The sequence below is a fragment of the Anabrus simplex genome, chromosome 2 (genome assembly GCF_040414725.1).
Source record: "Anabrus simplex isolate iqAnaSimp1 chromosome 2, ASM4041472v1, whole genome shotgun sequence".
NCBI classification, from domain to species: Eukaryota; Metazoa; Arthropoda; class Insecta; order Orthoptera; family Tettigoniidae; genus Anabrus; species Anabrus simplex.
Window position 1 is genome coordinate 1,183,956,119 of NC_090266.1, and position 20,659 is coordinate 1,183,976,777.

Sequence of the window (20,659 nt, forward strand, 5' to 3'; positions counted from 1 at the left end):
TCACACTCCTTAGGCCTGTGTTGCTGTAAACTTTCGCACATTGTGACTTTCTTTCTTTTCGTAAACTGTGGACTTCATCAACAGGTATATAACGGCCCGAATTTTGTACATTATTTGACTTATGAATGAATGTTATGGGCTGTGCTCTTGCTAAATGGTTGTCACACCATTCGCGTAATGTTTCCATGCGGCGGCTCACGCTAGCCTGGATAACGCGCACACTCCGAAGTCATACCTGAGGTGATAAAATATCGGTCACAAAGTAACAGCGCTTAACAGCTGCCCTGAAGTCTGCTTCATCCACAGTAAGTAACATTGTTCCTGTATGTGAAACTAGACTTGTGGAGTGCTTATTTCGCTTATTTCCCTCTATTCAGCAGTATGGTTCCCGTATATCGCAAACTAACGGAATGGAGGAGATTTTGAAACGACGGTATTAAGCAGATCAGTGTTTTCTATATTGTTTGTTTAGACCAATCGTTGACAATTTCTCCACAATATATATATATAATTAATCCTAGGATTATCGTATTCTGAAGTGGCAAAATACTGACGTCACTTCCTCTAACGAACCTCCTCAAGTTACAAAGTTCTGACCAACTGAGATTAAACACATTGGTTGCAAATCTTGACCTTTGGAGGCTGGCATTACAATACGAATTATATATTATAAGCAGAACCCAGGTTTTGATGACATATCATTAAATTTTGTTATCAAATTTTGTTAACTGGTACGTCATAGTCATTGTTAACTTATATCTAAATCTCATTAGGACCGCCAGATTGATAAATATGTATTAAGTAATATTTTTCGACATTCTCTGCCATTTTTATTTTTAGGTCATTTTTAAAATATTGCGTCATTATTTTCAATCAGTGCCTTTGCTGGCGAGACCTAGTGTTTACAGAGCACTATGTCTTCTGGTATGGTCTAGTCTAGAGCAATTTTGTTACCTTCATAGATCTGTCTCTGTCTTATCCTTGACTTTTACAATATGAAAGTGACTGAGGTATGAACAATGCTAGTCATTCCATTCCTTATGCAGTCACTCCCTGCTATGAATGGGATGAAAATGTTGCTCATAGGGTCGGTTGGTGCACGCATTTCAGTAGGCTTGGCTGACTGATATGTAATAGCAACTTCTAGCTCAGCGAGGAAAGCAACGGGAAACTACCTCACTCCTAATTACCCTAGTACGCCTCTTCAGTAATGCCTAGGCCATCTATGACAGATAATGGTGGAGCTGTTGAGGATACAATCAGTCTGAGGACTAGACATACATACATTTTCAATCAATCAATCAATCAATCAATCAATCAATCAATCAATCAATCAATCAATCAATCAATCAATCATCTGCATTTAGGGCTATCGCGCATATGGCAGATTCGCTATCAATTGTTCAATTGTTTACCTAGCTGTTTCTTAAACGACCGGGCGAATTGGCCGTGCGGTTAGGGGCGCGCTGCTGTGAGCTTGCATCCGGGAGATAGTGGGTTCGAATCCCGTTGTTGGCAGCCCTGAATATGGTTTTCCGTAGTTTCCCATTTTCACACCAGGCAAATGCTGGGGCTGTGCCTTAATTAAGGCCACGGCTGCTTCCTTCCAACTCCTAGGCCCTTCCTATCCCATCGTCGCCATAAGACCTATCTGTGTGGGTGCGACATAGAGCAAATTCTAAATAAAAATAAGTTCATAATCAAATATCAGAAGTTCAGGAACTCAGTTCTGGATGTGCAGTGTACATTAAACGGGCCGACAGACATTATCTTTTGCATTCGAGAACCTGTGTATAATCACAGTCTCGACTGAGGAATGAGGTATTGATATCTGTACCTACAGGTACACATTATATTTTGTGTTCCCGTCCGGCAACAAGTGTCATTAGCTAATATAGTAAAGGTTTTACTTTAATTTTCCGATGCTATGCATAATGTCCTAATAATGACATCATACAGATGGTCAGTTATTTTTCATGTAAGGAGAACTTCGTAAGAAAAGGAAGAACTGATCCCATCAAATCCCCAAACCCCGCCAAATCTCCTGGCCAGAGAGAAGGCGTAACCTTCTAGGTGGCCCGCCCCGGGAAGGGGAATGAAAACTTCCCCCTTGGTCTGGATAGCTTTTTTATTCATTATTATTATTATTATTATTATTATTATTATTATTATTATTATTATTATTATTATTATTATTATTCATAGGCCTATCCCACCCCCGTTGGGAGGGTGTTCGTCTGTGGATTTTTTCCGTCATAATTCGGAAACAGCTGGAGATTTTTCAATGTAATTTGGTGTACGTTTAGGAGCATTGCTATCTTAAATAATAGGCAAAATATTATACACTCAAGCGAAGGACATGCAGTGAAATAAAATGTAGAGCAAGCCGAAAAGAAATGCTTGACCATAACCCTTAAAAGTTCTAGCATTCCCAAATGATTGCAGACAGAGCAAAAGAGATGAGGAAATGATTTTTACATTGTATCTAAATCTACGGAAGAGTAACCGTATAGATCACCAGGAGCGTACGAAAAATAAAATAGGGGGGGATGGGGATATTAAATATTAAAATTTGAAGACTTCTATAAAACAATGTTCGGTGCATATTGTGAAATTAAGAGACAATAAATGGAAATGTTCAAACCGAGTTCGATAGCTGCAGTCGGTCAAGTGCGGCCAGTATCCAGTATTGGGGAGATAGTGGGTTCGAACCCCACCGTCGGCAGCCTGAAGATGGTTTTTCGTGGTTTCCCATTTTCACATCAGGCAAATCCTGGAGCTGCACCTTAATTACGGCCATGGCCGCGTCCTTCCCACTCCTAGCCCTTTGCTATACGTTCGCCGCCCTAAGACCTATCTGTGTCAGTCAGTGGCGTATGGTCCAGCTTCATGGCTAAATGGTTAGCGTGCTGGCCTTTGGTCACAGGGGTCACGGGTTCGCTTCCCGGCAGGGTAACCTTAATTGGTTAATTTCACTGGCACGGGGGCTGGCTGTATGTGTCGTCTTCATCATCATTCCGTCCTCATCACGACGCGCAGGTCGCCTCCGGGTGCAAATCAAAAGACCTGCAACTGGCGAGCCGAACATGTCCTCGGACACTCCGGCACTAAAAGCAATACGCAATTTCATTTTTTATGTCAGTGCGACGTAAAGCAACTTGTAATGAAACGTTCAAAATAACAGAATTATTTAATTAAGACACATTTGTATTCATGTTGATGATGGAATGTCGTATGGCTTTTTGTGCCGGGATATCCCAGGACGGGTTTGGCTCGCCAGGTGCAGGTCTTTATATTTGACTCCCGTAAGCGACCTGCGCGTCGTGATGAGGATCGAATTATGATGAAGACAACACATACACCCAGCCCCCGTGCCATTGGAATTAACCAATTAAGGTTAAAATCCCCGACCCGGCCGGGAAGCGAACCCGGGACCCTCTGAACCGAAGGCCAGTACGCTGACCGTTCAGCCAACGAGTCGGACATGTTGATGATTATAATAGCAGACGTTTCCTGGGTTTTTTGGCCAGCTCATGGATCATATTTTCTACGGTCACATGTTCTTCTTTGGGTATATATAAAAGAGCTCATCCATTCAATCTTCCCTGTGCAGTCATATTCTGCAAACCTTTTAAATATTTCAAGGGAAGGAAAAGAGCGTTCTGATGTGACAGCAAACAGTTTCAGTACTCTGTGCATTGTTGGGAAATTGTCGCTGTCGCAAAATGTTAAGTCAGAAATGAAGTCCATTGTTTCAGGATTACTGATTCTATAAGAGAACTTTCTTTTCCACATTTTGAGTTCACAGGAAAATACCATTTTACCCATGTTGGTATCATCTGGCCATCGAGTCATAATGGCATCAACAGCAATATTTATTTCATCATACGATGCCTTGTCCGACTCGTTGGCTGAATGGTCAGCGTATTGGCCTTCGATTCAGAGGGTCCCGGGTTCGATTCCCGGCCGGGTCGGGGATTAACCTTCATTGGTTAATTCCAGTGGCTCGGGAGCTGGGTGTTTGTGGTGTCCCCAACATCCCTGCAACGCACACACCACACATAACACTATCATTCACCATAATAACACGCAGTTACCTACACATGGCAGATGCCGCCCACCCTCATCGGAGGGTCTGCCTTACAAGGGCTGCACTCGGTTAGACATAGCCACACGAAATTAAATTATACGATGCCTTCACAATTGGTTGAGGGAGAATTATTTCCATGTATCCGTCTGGATTTCTGAACTCATCACACCACAAATATTTTACCTGTTCGAGTCATCCATTGTTCAAAAAGCCCTGTGTTGTTGGTCATTCAACTTCCGGCTTAACTATATCCTTTCTCCACAGGTCCACACTTCTTCTCACTCAACTCTTTGGCGGTAAAGGTAAGGGTAAAACCCATTCACTTAAAATTAAAAGACCGGGCAGAGGTCTTATAATACCCTTTTCATCTTTTGCTTAACGACGTATAGGAATTACTTGCGAACTGCGATGTCTTAACGACTACAGAGACTGAAGGTAAAATGCTAGATCAAGCTCAGTGTAAATTTATTAATGGAAGCATCAGCACATTGTTGGCAGATACGTAGTTCCAATCACAAGCAAAACAATGGCCTGTCTAAAATATTCATATACACTCAACTCTCGATTTACCGTAATCGGATCAACCGCGTTGCGGTTTAACCGCGATATCAAAAACACTAAAAATGTACGAGTGTTAGGAGTTAGAGTAATACAGAATTACAAAGGGTCGGGATAATAGTGCCAGGACGATGCTCTCATCACCGATAAACTTGTTTTGAGAAACTTGAGAAGCAAAATAAAGAACGTGTTTCTAGGTTTAAAAAAAACCGCAGAAGACCATGACTAATTAAATAAAATTCAGGAAACTCAATCGTAAAAAATTGTCAGTGTTTCGCCTCAGCGTGGCATGGGCTCATCAGTTGGATACCGCACCTTCCAAAGACACTGGCTAGCTAGCACGCCGGTAGCGATACCTCTGCAAGCTGTACATGTGATAAGCACAATGCAGTACACCGGGTTGGATTCCCAGCCAGGGCAGGGTTTTTTATCTGGACCTGAGGGCTGATTCGAGGTCCACTCAGCCTACGTGATTAGAATTGAGGAGCTATCTGATAGTGAGACAGCGGCCCCGGTCTCCAAAGCTAAGAATAACGGCCGAGAGGAATCGTCGTGCTGACCACACGACACCTCGCAATCTGCAGGCCTTCGGGCTGAGCAGCGGTCGCTTGGTAGGCCTCGCCCTTCAAGGGCTGTAGTGCCATGGGGTTTTATTAGTTTCAACGAAAAGTGCTGTTTAATTTTCCATTCATTAATTGTGCTAAGTGCTACTTTTCCTGCAACGTATCGGATAAGTTAGGAGGCTGCCTGGCCGAGGCGGTAAAGGCGTGCTCGGTTCGCCCGAAAGGACGTGGGTTGGAATCCCCGTCAGGAAGTCGTAAAATTTAAGAAACGAGATTTCCACTTCCGGAGGTGCATATGGCCCTGAGGTTCACTTAACGTACACCAAAAATGAGTACCAGGTTAATCCCTGGGGGCAAAGGCGGCCGGGCGTAGAACTAACCACTCTACCCCACCACGTGCCGAATTTACGAATGGTGGAAGCCTTTACCTTCCACTCCTCCAAGGGCCTTCATGGCCTGTACGGAGGTGACTTTGCTCTGCTTTGATTGGATAAGTTAATGAAAACAATACAGTAGTATCATTTATTATCATTTTAACTGTACTTTCAGTACGCCTGTTTTTTTTTTTGTTTTTTTTATTTGTGCGGGTTAACCGCGATTTTACTTATCCGGAAAGACTTATGGCCTGTTTACACGCGGACAGTAATTTAGTGGTAACTAAATTTTTAACTTAATTTTAAGTGACTTGCAGCGTGTGAACTGTGACTTTAGTGGTAAGTGGTAAGTGGTAAGTAAACGATTAAGTAACAATTTAGTCAAGTGGAATAGAATCCAGTCTATTTTTCCTTTCAAGTAGACTTCGCACCAGCTGCGCGCGCACCCATCGGAGTAGTGAGGGAGCACTGTACTTGCAACTTACCACGTGCGAACAGTCAAGTTGATAAGTTGTGGGTAAAGCTACGGAGCTGATCATCGTTGTGAGTTCCTCTTTTCTTTTGATCGTTCATTCTAATTGCCGACAACAATGGCTAGATGGACAGAAGCTTTTAAGTCACTGCAGAATTGAAACAATACTAATTATTGTGATAGGTTTTTGATGTGTATTCACTGAAATTTAAAAGTAATAAACCTTTGATAATAGTCGTTTTGCTAAACAATTGCTTATATATAATATTGTAACCAATATGTGTTTATATTTTTCCTTACCTGTATGAAATCTTTCAGAGCAGTGTATATATATATATATATATAGCTTCATATACTTCCGGAATCATTAAAGATATACTGGCTTTGGAAACTCTGAAGAAATGATGAAGGCTTCGGACATTATTTCCCGTCGCGAGCATGTACAGCACGATATGCAGTTTCAGCTTTGCTGATAATGCACTACGCATGATGGTATCTGTCTTTTGTATCATTGGTTCAACTTTATGCAGTAACTCATTAAATGTTACTTGTGACATTCGCAAGGATAACATATATTCCTGTCGATCCTCCTCGGCTAATTGTTGAAAGAGAATTGTACTTGCCCCGAGATTATTCCTTCTGGTAATCCATTTTCTCTCCCATTCTCTTTTTCTCCTAACTTTGGTCACCTCATCCTCAACTTCCTATAAAATGTTATCTAACACGTTGTTGATGGCCGTCCATCTTATCTCTGATCTAGTTGACACAGGAACGACTGATTCACTTGGCTTGAGTGACAAACTGCCATGTACCAGTGTACTAAACTCTGTCTTACGTTTAAACAAGCCTACGTGAGTTAAGTAGTAACTTACCACTTACTACTGTCAGGCCTCGATTTCAAGTAGTTAGCGCCCTGGGCAAACAATATTTAGCCGCCCCCCCCCCCCCCCCCCGCCACTGCTCGTTTTCCTGTTCCTCTAAAAAATAATTGTTTACAAATTAAATATTACAGTTTTCAAGATTATGAGTTTTAAAACAGTACATTATGCAAATGCAGTTAATTCTCATAATTAAACATCAAGCCAAATACAGGTAGCAGCCAAATAAGAATCAGGCTGATTTTATTTTTATTTAAAAAGTCGTTGGTTCAGTTTGATAGTTTGTATGTAAATAAATTATTTTGGAAATAAGACACATTTTCTTCCTAAAATTTAAATATATAGATTAAATTCAGGTTTTAAAGTTAGAATAGTTTAAAGGTTTTATATAGGCTAATAAAATAATTGGAATAATTTGTGGAATGTAAGAGTAATTTGAGTGGAATTAAGACGTAATTCACGCAGGCCATAATTACTAGATACGCCGGCCGCCGCCCCTCAAAACCTGGCGCCCTGGGCAAATGCCCAGTCCGCCCATTTGTAAATCGGGGCCTGACTACTGTACTAAACACTGTCCACGTGTAAACCAGCCATAGGCTAAGGCCACACGAGCCAGTAAATACAGTTGCAGCAAGCAGCGAAAACTGTACCACGGCAATTGCTGCCGCTGCATGCCACACGGCGGCAGTAAATGCAGTTGTAGCACAGTAGCTGCAGAGCAAGGATCATCTGTTGTTCCCGAAGATCTAGTTCAGTTATGAATCTTGCAGCGAATGTTGCTTTATCCGTGTTACTTGTACGACTGAGGCGGCGGTGACAAAACATGAAATGGTGGATTCATCCTATTATCAGTGAAAGGTCAACGAAGGGTAAATTAATTTGTTGTTATTCATGAGGTCCGCCTCTGTGGTGTAGTGGTTAGCGTGATTAGCTGCCACCCCGGAGGTCCGGGTTCGATTCCCGGCTCTGCCACGAAATTTGAAAAGTGGTACGAGGGCTGGAACGGGGTCCACTCAGCCTCGGGAGGTCAACTGAGTAGAGGTGGGTTCGATTCCCACCTCAGCCATCCTCGCAGTGGTTTTCCGTTTCTCCTCCAGGCGAATGCCGGGATGGTACCTAACTTAAGGCCACGGCCGCTTCCTTCCCTCTTCCTTGCCTATCCCATCCAATCTTCCCATCCCTCCACAAGGCCCCTGTTCAGCATAGCAGGTGAGGCCGCCTGGGCGAGGTACTGGTCATTCTCCCCAGTTGTATCCCACGACCAAGAGTCTGAAGCTCCAGGACACTGCCCTTGAGGCGGTAGAGGTGGGATCCCTCGCTGAGTCCGCGGGAAAAACCGAACCTGGAGGGTAAACAGATGATGACGATGATGATGTTATTCATGAGAACCTGAAGCTTTACCCAGACAATTTTTTTAATAATACCGAATGTCACTGAACTTTTTTCACGATCTATTGCCAGTTATAAGTGGCAAAATGTTGTCGCCGTTGCTGTCCATTGTAATGATATACAATCTTGTACTACGAAATAATCATGTAACTTTCCTCATCAGGAAACGAGGGGCCCATTTTCAATTATTGCGGGGAGCCCCCGAGCTTCTAAGCGCCGCTACTGCGCGTATTGTAACAAACATGGGTACTTCTCCACGTCCAGAATGACACGTTCACTGTCCACAAACTCTCATGTTTCGTAAATGTACTATTACTATTGTTATATAGGTGGCGTGCCAGATGCGACCGTGCCGCATGCGACCCGTGACACTAGCGACCGCATAATCTGTAACCGTGCCGGATGCGACCGGCGTTGACAAGCAAATTGTCATTTGATAAGTTGTGTCATCACCCAAGATAAGGTAAGCTAAACGAAGTGCAATGCCATTTCAATAAGTCCTATAAGCAGCTACTGCCCTTACTTTACATAACACATCTGGGGGAAACTCGTTTTACAACACGAAACATGGTGATGCGTTTACGTCTTTTCCCACCGGGCGAGTTGGCCATACGGTTAGAGGCGCGCGGCCCTGAGCTTGCATCCGGGAGATAGTGGGTTCGAATTCCACTGTCGGCAGCCCTGAAGATGGTTTTCCGTGGTTTCCCATTTTCACACCAGGCAAATGCTGGGGCTGTACTTTAATTATGACCAGGGCCGCTTCCATCCAATTCTTAGCACTTTCCTATTCCATCATCGCCTTAAGACCTGTCTGTGTCGGTGCGACGTAATGCCACTAGCAAAAGAAAAGATCCTAATTCTCTGAAATTATTTACGACCTAGGACTATTACTTATCATGTCCTATTAGAACCAGGAGTGTCCGAGGACGTGTGCGGCTTGCCCGGTGCAGGTCTTTCTACCTGACTCCCATGGGCGGCCTGCGCGTCTGGAGGTGGGATTTGAGTCCAGGCTTTTGGCATGCAATCTAGTGATTAGAAACTGTCTACCACCAACTTTCCTACCCTGCCGGCCAACATTCTGATGGTGATTTTTTTCATCCAGGCTAAGTGGCTCAGACGGCTCAGACGGTTGAGATGCTGGTCTTCCGACTCCAACTTGGCAGGTTCGATCCTAGCTCAGTCCGGTGGTATTTCAACGTGCTCAAATACGTCAGCTTTGTGACGGTGGATTTACTGGCACGTAAAATAAGTCCTGCGGGACTAAATTCCGGCACCTCGGCGTGTCCTTAAACCATAAAAGTAGTTACTGGGACGTAAATTATTATATTTTTCTTTCGACCAACGGCACTCGAACCTGCTAACCACGGTGTCAGACATTTATTTTAGAAAAGACTAAAGGGGCCCATAGACGTGCAATATTATTGCGCAATATCGGGGTTTGTGCAATAAAATTGATAGTGTGTATTTAATATTGAAGGGTTGTGCAATATATTGTACGAAATCAAGAAAGTTTGAAATATATTGCGCAAATCGCAAAATACTGTGCTGTGTGTTGGCAATATTGTGCAATATCCCGTCCTCCCGCCAGTTGGTATCAACAAGCGTTGGAGAAGAGAGGAGAAAAAGTTTATTTTGGAGTTTATCGAAGTGTACCATGGCCTTCCGGCTCTGTGGGACGTTAAGAGCAAAGCGAGGAGTTCATCATACAATTCACCATTCATGCGCAGAAAGTTTCGAAAATCGTTTGGTTCCCATTTTCTCAGTTCATTGAGTAAATTTTCATGAGTGTACTTTTCTCTGTCTAGAAACCACTGTTTGGCCCCTGTGCTTCTTTTCCGTTTCTGCTTCTTTTTGGCACTTACGCCCACTTTGATCAAAATGCATCAAAGATCAGTGTCACTCAATATAATCACCAATTAAAATACCGGCATGGACTGACTATATATTGCAACGCATATTGTACGTCTATGACCGCTTTGCACAATATATTGCACAACTATCAATATTATCTCCACACGATTCTATTTATTGCACAAACTCTATTTTTGTGCAATAATATTGCACGTCTATGGGCCCCTTAAGTAAGCTACTTATAAGCAATCTGCCACTTGGTGACAACCCTTAATGCAAATCAATTGTAAGTGATTGATGGGTCGCATGCGGCACGATGCTTATCCACTCGGTCGCTATTGGCACGATAATGGCCTGGTCGCATCCGGCACGGTCGCATCTGGCACGGAACCGTTATATACGTAATGACCCTTATGAGCGAAAATGAAATAAGCAGTAAATACCGTCTCTTGTGGCCACTATCCAACAGCTTATGCAGTGAAAGAAATGGGCTCTGGCCATAACAGCAAGACCTTGAACTGCTTCCGGTGAACTGCATTTACTGGCAAGTAAATGCGTACTGTAGGTCGCCTACGGGTGACAAATCAAAAGACTTGCACTTGGCGAGCCGAACATATTGTCCTGGGACACTCCCGGCACTAAAAGCCATACGCCATTTAATTTCAATAGTACATTTACGAAATATGGAGTATGTGGACAGTGAACATGTCATTCTGGACGTGGAGAAGTACCCATGTTTGTTACAATTCGCGCAGTAGCGGCGCTAAGAAGCTCGGGGGCACCCCGCAATAATTGAAAATGGGCCCCTCGTTTCCTGATGAGGAAAGTTTCATGATTATTTCGTAGTACAAGATTGTATATCATTACAATGGACAGCAACGGCGACAACATTTTGCCACTTATAACTGGCAATAGATCGTGAAAAAAGCTCAGTGACATTCGGTATTAATAAAAAAATTGTCTGGGTAAAGCTTCAGGTTCTCATGAATAACAACAAATTAATTTACCCTTCGTTGACCTTTCACTGATAATAGGATGAATCCACCATTTCATGTTTTGTCACCGCCGCCTCAGTCGTACAAGTAACACGGATAAAGCAACATTCGCTGCAAGATTCATAACTGAACTAGATCTTCGGGAACAACAGATGATCCTTGCTCTGCAGCTACTGTGCTACAACTGCATTTACTGCCGCCGTGTGGCATGCAGCGGCAGCAATTGCCGTGGTACAGTTTTCGCTGCTTGCTGCAAATGTATTTACTGTCTCGTATGACCTTAGATCCCGGTTAATCGAAAGTTGAGTGTACATGGTTGTTACAATTAATCGCAAGTTCTAAACTTCAAAATTTCGTACACCCTATAGTTCACAATAAGTGTTTTTACACGGAGTGTAACACAAAGGTAGGACAACATTTCAGCACACATTCCTCACACGTAGAAGAAAATATGTTTTGGGTCTAGAAAGATTTTATTTCCAAGTTAGAACTCATTTTCTACAACTCTATACAGTACATCAATCATCGGAAACACACAGGTACAGAACGTACCATCATACCACATGAAACTCTTTCTTACTGCACATGAAATGTTTCAAAATGTATTGACCGGGCGAGTTGGCCGTGCGGTTAGGGGCGCACAGCTGTGAGCTTGCATCCGGGAGATAGTGCGTTCGAACCCCACTGTCGGCAGCCCTGAAGATGGTTTTCCGTGGTTTCCCATTTTCACACCAGGCAAATACTGGAGCTGTACCTTAATTAAGGCCACGGCCACTTCCTTCCCATTCCTACGCCTTTCTTATACCATCGTCACCATAAGACCTATCTCTGTCGGTGCGACGTAAAACAAATTGTAAAAAAAATGTATTGATACTTGCATCAACCGCGTCGCAGGGGTACTTCAGCACATCGAGGATTCAATGCTGTATACAGTATTCTTTCTTTTTTTTTTTTTTTTTTTTGCAAGTTGCTTAACGTCGCACCGACACAGATAGATCTTATGGCGACGATGGCTGGAAGTGGGAAGGAAGCGGCCGTGGCCTTTTTAAGGTACAGCCCCAACATTTGCCTGGTGTGAAAATGGGAAACTGAGGAAAACCATCTTCAGGGCTGCCGACAGTGGGGTTCGAACCCACTATCTACCATACAGTATTCTAAGAAATGTCATAGTGTGGATACTTTCGAAATGTAAAACCCCACCCCTTCCCCTTAACGTAAACCTCTAATGTATTAAGTGTATTAAATACACCTGTCAATATTTTTAAAAATAAACCAAGTCAAAAATCAACCCATGGCACTACATCCTTGATGGGCCTTGGCCTATCAAGGTACCGCTGCTTACCCCGAAGGCCTGCATATTACGAGGCAAGGCGTGGTCAGCGTAACGAATCCTCTCGGTCGTTATTCTTGGTTTACTAGATTGGGGCCATAATATCATCCAGGTGTTCAACTTTTTTTTTTTCACTTACCCATTTGCCTGTATTTGTTAATTTGTTTCTATCTAAAGAATGCCTGTTTACTATTGTTTAATCTGGAACAGGTAGATAATTTCAAGTATTTAGGATGTGTGTTCTCCCAGGATGGTAATATAGTAAGTGAGATTGAATCAAGGTGTAGTAAAGCTAATGCAGTGAGCTCACAGTTGCGATCAACAGTATTCTGTAGGAAGGAAGTCAGCTCCCGGATGAAACTATCTTTACATCGGTCTGTTTTCAGATCAACTTTGCTTTACGGGAACGAAAACTGGGTGGACTCAGGATACCTTATTCATAAGTTAGAAGTAACAGACATGAAATTAGCGAGAATGATTGCTGATACAAACTGGTGGGAACAATGGCAGGAGGGTATTCGCAATGAGGATGTAAAGGCTAGGTTAGGAATGAACTCGATGGATGAAGCTGTACGCATAAACCGGCTTCGGTGTTGGGTCATGTGAGGCTGATGGAGGAGGATAGGTTACCTAGGAGAATAATGGACTCTGTTATGGAGGGTAAGAGAAAAAGAGGGAGAACAAGGCGACGATTGTTAGACGCAGTTTCTAACCATTTAAAAATAAGAGGTATAGAACTAAATGAGACCACAACACTAGTTGCAAATAGAGGATTGTGGCGACGTGTAGTAAATTCACAGAGGCTTGCAGACTGAACGCTGAAAGGCATAACAGTCCATAATGATGATGTATGTATGTATGTTAATCTGATAATCTAGCTAAACTAATTTGAACCTAAAACACACGCTGACTTCTAAAAACCAAGATTATGGTTTAGATTTATTAAAGTCTAGCGGAATTAGAAGAAGTGAAATGTTACGAGATCCAGCATAAAGTTTTTACTTTGCAGCCATTGTGCATTTTGCTGGATCTAAACTTTTAATAAATCCTTGTTGTGGTAAAAATAGTCGAATATAATTTTACATGTAAAAAGAAAAACCTGTCATATTTATCTTATTGACTAACTGATATTAAGTTTAATAATTAAATCAACCTGTCAATATTTTTTAAAATAAACCAAATCAAAAAATCAATCCATGGCACTACATCCATGATGGGCCTTGCCCTATCAAGTGACCGCTGCTTACCCCGAAGGCCTGCATATTACGAGGCAACGCGTGGTCAGCGTAACGAATCCTCTCGGACGTTATTCTTGGTGTACTAGATCGGGGCTCTAATCTCACCGTCAAACAGCTCCTCAATTGTTCTCCAATCTCAAACCAGCCCTCAGATCCAGGTAAAAGAAACCTTGACGTGGCAAAGAATCGAAACTCGGGCCACCGGGTAAAAGACTACCCCTAGACTAAGTAACTTTAATTTCAATGTATTATGTAACATACATCCTTCGCCCTATTTAACAGCTTCTTCAGGGTGATTGTTTAAAACAACATTTTGTGTTTGTTTAGAATAACTTAAAATTCACTCCAAATAATTAACAGTAAAATTTGAACTATAAAAACCCTTAAAATGATTAAAATACAATAACTGCAGACACACACACAAAAAGCACAAAATTAAAACTGAAATAGGACAGTGAAGATCTGACAAGCTGAATTCAATGATACCAAATTGAACCTGCTGTAGTAAAATATAGTTTATGGCATTTTACTTTTTAAGAGTATACTAACCCTCCGTCGGGCACGCGGGTTTGCGGAACGCCAATAGTTGCGCTGGGTCCGGTGGCCCCATGCTGCTAATTTACAAACGTGCTTAAGAAGCATTAAAATTACTGTTTTTTTTTTTTTTCGTCGCGTCGCACCGGCACAGACAGGTCTTATGGCGACGATGGGTCAGGAAGGAGCTAGGAGTGAGAAGGAAGCGGCCGTGGCCTTAATTAGGTACAGCCCCAGCATTTGCCTGGTGTGAAAATGGGAAACCACGGAAAACCATATTCAGGGCTGCCGACAGTGGGGTTCGAACCCACTATCTCCTGAATAATAGATATCGGCCGCAATTAAACGACTGCAGCTATCGAGCTCGGTTAAATGAATATTTAAATCGATATTACAGTCGATAATATCCTAAATGTAAATGACACTGCTTTCCGTCAAAGAAATTAATTCATATTTTCTTATACTTTTCTGACTAGACATCTTTATCTCCTTCTTCTTCTTCTTGTCCTTCTTAATCTGTTTACCATCCAGGGTTGGTTTTTTTCCTCGGTCTCAGCGAGGGTTCCCACCTCTACCGTCTCAAGGGCAGTGGCCTGGAGCGTGAGACATTGGGTCGGGGGATACAACTGGGGAAAATGACCAGTACCTCGCCCAGGCGGCCTCACCTGCTATGGTGAACAGGGGAAGATTGGAAGGGATAGACAAGGAAGAGGGAAAGAAGCGGCCGTGGCCTTAAGTTAGGTAGGCTACAATCCCAGCATTTGCCTGGAGGAGAAGTGGGGAAACCACGGAAAACCACTTCCAGGATGGCTGAGGCAGGAATCGAACCCACCTCTACTCATTTGACCTCCCGAGGCTGAGTGGACCCCGTTCCAGCTCTCGTACCACTTTTCAAATTTCGTGGCAGAGCCGGGAAACGAACCCGGGCCTCCGTGGGTGGCAGCTAATCGCACTAACCACTACACCACAGAGGCGGACACATCTTTATCCATTTTGTTTGCTAGTTAAAACATACTCTTAATATAATCAGTCACCGACACTTCCTGTACCGTCCACGAGAAGACATTTCTCGCAAACAATTGTTGCATTATTGTTCAGACATAAGTACGCATATTTCCTACGGGAATCCTTCTTTATCTCCTTGTAGCACGGTTGACATAGTGCTCTCTTTGCAGCTGCTCAACAATAACCTACGAGCCAAATGTTTTGAGATACCGGAATGGGCTGCGAATGGGAAGGAAGTAACCGTGGTACAGCGTAGTGCAGTGGTTCACAACATTTTTTGAGCCCTGACCAACAACATTCTTTGCGCGGCTCTCCTGTCGGATGCCCAGTAAAAACTATCGATATTTTGACATTTACTCCGAGAATCTATGAAAAAAATATAAAAACCAACATACAAGAAAAAATTATTATCCACAAAGTGCAGTATGAAAAACCTGTACTAAGTTATAAATAACAGAGCACAACATTTTTTTGAAAATTAAAAACTAAAACTGTGATTAGCTGTCACTTTCGGAGGCACGGGTGCGATTCACGATTCTGCCACAAAATTTGAAAAGTGGTACGAGGAATGGAACGAGGTCCACTCAGCCTCTGGAGGTCAACTGAATAAAAGGGTTTCGATTCCCTCCTTAGCCATCCTTGAAGTGGTTTTCCGTGGTTTCCTTCAATTCTCTCTCTCTCTCTTTTTTTTTTTTTTTTTGCTACTTGCTTTACGTCGCACCGACACAGATAGGTCCTATGGCGACGATGGGACAGGAAGGGGCTAGGAGTGGGAAGGAAGTGGCCGTGGCCTTAATTAAGGTACAACCCCAGCATTTGCCTGGTGTGAAAATGGGAAACCACGGAAAGCCATCTTCAGGGCTGCCGACAGTGGGGTTCGAACCCACTATCTCACGGTTGCGAGCTCACAGCTGCGCGCTCCTAACCGCACGGCCAACTCGCCCGGTATTTTTACCCTTCGGTAAGGAGTGCTATAAATGTTCGGCCTATTTTCTAACCTTTTCTTGTTCTGATTTCGCTTACCTTATCTTGGATGTTGACATAGCTTATTATATTAAAACTGGGTTGTCAGCACCGGTCGCATCCGGCACGATTACAGATTATGCGGTCGCTAGTGGCACGGATCGCATCTGGCACGACACCATGCCGACAGTGGGGTTCGAACCCACTATCACCCAAACGCAAACTGATAGCTCCGTGGTTTGAAAGGAAGAGTAGGGTGTTAGAATGATAGGGGGAGGCGAAGGCACGGATGTGAACAACAGGTTAGAATCGGTGTCTGTCTGTTAGGTCATCAGCCCGAAGGTTGGTTGAATCTTCAAATAGTACCACCAAAGGTTATGCAGTTATAGGGAAGCCCCAAAAGCGGATCGCGGCGCGAAAATGAGGCTTACTAGGCAGAGAAACGAGTCGTGCACTTGGAACTTGGGGCATTCGGTTCTATGTCTTATAGTCTATTTACTGGATGTCAAGTTTCGCAAGTCTGGAAGTTAGCGTGCTTGAATGTGAAGGATAATAATTCGAAGTTACTCGATACACCGCTGCATGGCCTTGGTTTGTTGAAACAGCTAATTTACCTTTTGGGTTATAAAGATATCGACCGTGAATGTACTGTATATTAGAGAAACGGTCAATCATTCCCTCCTGTATTCCATGTCGCCGTAGTTTCATAATGATCAATATGCGTGAAGCGATGTAACTGTTGATAGGCGATGTCGTGCGCAAAGGTACCTACACCAAACATAGCGGGGAACACGCAATCTACAAGCTTGTTAACAAAGATAACTCTTCTAGTGCCTTATGGAAGCTAAGAGCAAGAAGAAAGTTGTAATACCCAACAACTTAATGGGTTGCGCTCTCCATTTCATAGGGACTGCCCTGTGGGAGCCTACCATAAGAATAATGGTGCACTCAATTTTAAGTTCTCTATTCTTTATCTGGTTACTCTACTGCAGCGATCTCAAATTCCTGGCCCGCGAGATGTCTATCATTTATCATGATCACAAAAGCAACACAGAAACCCAAAACAAAACGTTTTAAATTTGTTATGATTCCTTGAAAACCATATGCCACAATAATGAGCATGGCTTACTTTAGTTTATAATAACAAGTTGACTAACTTGAGTACCTTCCACTAGAATGAAAGTGATTAACGCGATTTTTTGCTAAAGGAAACACTCCACAAATGCAGTATTATTGCACAAACTTCTACCATTCTGTTTTTAACCGGCGATTTGAATGCTTCAGATATATGTAATATATCATCATCATCATCTGTTTACCCTCCAGGTTCGGTTTTTCCCTCGGACTCAGCGAGGGATCCCACCTCTACCACCTCAAGGCCAGTGTCCTGGAGCTTCAGACTCTTGGTCGGGGGATACAACTGGGGAGAATGACCAGTACCTCGCCCAGGCGGCCTTACCTGCTATGCTGAACAGGGGCCTTGTGGAGGGATGGGAAGATCGGATGGGATAGGCAAGGAAGAGGGAAGGAAGCGGCCGTGGCCTTAAGTTAGGTACCATCCCGGCATTCGCCTGGAGGAGAAACGGAAAACCACTGCGAGGATGGCTGAGGTGGGAATCGAACCCACCTCTACTCAGTTGACCTCCCGAGGCTGAGTGGACCCCGTTCCAGCCCTCGTACCACTTTTCAAATTTCGTGGCAGAGCCGGGAATCGAACCCGGACCTCCGGGGGTGGCAGCTAATCACGCTAACCACTACACCACAGAGGCGGACTATATGTAATATATTTTTAATGTATTCATGTCACCGTTTTGAAGCAGTGTTGATGAAGCACCTGAGTACCTTCCACTAGAATGAAAGTGATTAACGCGATTTTTTGCTAAAGGAAACACTCCACAAATGCAGTATTATTGCACAAACTTCTACCATTCTGTTTCGAAAGACGAGTATCCAAACAATCATAAGATAGCGGCACGGGTTCTGTCTACGTTCGGAACAATATATCCATGTGAACAATAATTATTTTCAGGAATGAACCACGTGAAATCTCTTGAAAGGAACACACATTCGCTTTCAGTTTAATAAGTGACATAGAGGCGAACAATTGTAAATATAGTACTAATTTGTAAAATTGTATAGGATCTTGTTTCTTTTTCAATATATAGATGTAGGTCCTACTAGACAAACCGTTAGTTAAATATATTTGTGGTAGCCTTGTATGCATTTTCTGCAGTCGGGTGCTCTACCACCACTGAGCTATAACCCCCACGGTTACGTTTTCTAACGCTTGCTGGTAAGGGCCCAGTCACCAGAGTACCAGTTTTGTAGCTTTTATGAACACGACCTGAGAGGAATCTGTTATGCTCTACCATTTACTATTAATATTGTTATTAATATTCTAAAATGAGGGATCCTATGGTGACCTCTGGCCCCTATTTACCTTAATTTTCGGCGAATTATACATTATTATTATTATCGTCATTTATTTATTTATTTATTTATTTATTTATTTATTTATTTTTTATTTATTTATTTATTGTCAATTGCATTTCATTGGAAGTCGCCAAGTACTATTAATATAAAGTATTTTATTATATTACAATTTGCGCCCAACAGTGAGACAATTGTTATTGTTTTATTACAATTGGTCCAATACTCGTATTATCCAATTAGACATAACAGTGTCCTTCTTTGCTGCAACTGTTAAGGGGCCCATAGACGTGCAATATTATTGCGCAACATCGGTGTTTGTGCGATATAATTGATAGTGTGTATTTAATATTGCAGGGTTGTGCAATATATCGTACAAAATCAAAACAGTTTGAAATATATTGCGCAAATCGCAAAATACTGTGCCGTGTGTTGGCAATACTGTGCAATATTCCATCCTCCCGCCAGTCGGTATCAACAAGTGGGGGAGAACGTATCGTGATGGCGGACAAACAGGAGCTGAAAATGTTCATTTTGGAGTTTATCGAAGTGTACCATGGCCTTCCAGCTCTATGGGAGGTTAAGAGCAAAGATTACAGTAATCGCGTTAAAAAAAGGTGAACAGAACGAGGTGCTTATTGAGAAATATCGCGAAAAATACCCGAACGCCGACAAGCAAGAAGTTATTTTAAAAATCAGTACTCTACGTAAAAACTTCCCGAAGGAAGTGAAGCGGCTTCGTGATGCAGAAAAGAGTGTTCACCAAACAAAATACCGCCATGGATTGACTGTATATTGCCATGCATATTGTACGTCTATGACAGCTTTGCACAACCATCAATATTATCTCCACACGATTCTATTTATTGCAAAAACCCGATTGTTGTGCAATAATATTGTACGTCTGTGGGCAGCTAACAATATGTTGTACAATCCATTTTGCGCAATAATATTGCACGTCTATGGGCCCCTTAAGAAACAGAAACCCCAAGCTCAGAAATCTGTCTACGCAGCAGGTATTAAAAGGGCAATGTGTCACCGCTGCACATCAGGCGAGAGGCAGCTGATTTGAGTTTCCTCCACGGAATCTTAAATCGCTCATCCCAGGGAATAACAAGATAAGTCAAAAAAGTACATTTCTCAGGGGAATAATATTTTTGTTTACAAACAATACGAAATCACCAATTCACCAAATGTAGTAATAATAATAATAATAATAATAATAATAATAATAATAATAATAATAATAATAATAATAATAATAATAATAATAATAATAATAATAATAATAATCTTATTGGCTTTATGTTCCACTAACTGCTTACATTTTACGGCAGAGAATAACTTGATTTGTAATGGTTACACCGCCATCTTGACCCACGACGACCTGGCTGTGAACACGGACATTCTCATGGTTTTCGATTTGGACAGTTGTTCTTAGTAGGCTGTGGAGACCACCTGATCTTGTCAATCATTCGTTATGTTCGTTATATTTTATTATGAAAGTTAATGGTTCATGGTGTGGGTTACTAGTGGTACGTCCTAGTTCTTGAACCATGGGCAACGGCTGAGTGGCCTATTTAGTGGTTCTGAGAGTCGGGATACCAGTTGCTACGGAATAGGAGTGGGCATCTCGGACATATTCCGAGTCATGGCCCTCCTTGTGCTTACGCGGGTAGGGCTATACAATCGACCGGTGGTCCCTAACCCATTAGAGGAGACATCGTCACTTGGACTATGTGTAACTAGTGTAGCATCCTGCTTCATGAACTTACCGAGCTCAGAATATTTTAAACAAGCATCGGACCTACGGGAGTAACGGAGTCCTTGGAAACAACTTGGCGAACGAAATGGAATTCGAAGGGGAGTTATCAGTATTAATGGTGCCTATGGAAGAAAGAAAGTAGAACTGGCTGAGTCAGCAAAGAGTATGCATCTGGATGTGCTAGGAGTAAGTATTATTCACGTAAGGGGAGAAATCGAGGAAGT

At 42.6% G+C, this 20,659-nt stretch overlaps 1 protein-coding gene across 1 annotated transcript in view; it reads left to right on the top strand.

Moving 5' to 3' along the window:
• The first annotated feature begins 252 nt into the window (after positions 1–252).
• LOC136863390 (uncharacterized) overlaps positions 253–20,659 on the top strand; it is a 272,752-nt gene continuing 252,345 nt past the window's right edge. The window contains exon 1 of the mRNA XM_067139799.2: positions 253–305. The gene's annotated coding sequence lies outside the window, so the exon portion shown is untranslated. The remainder of the gene's footprint in view (positions 306–20,659) is intronic.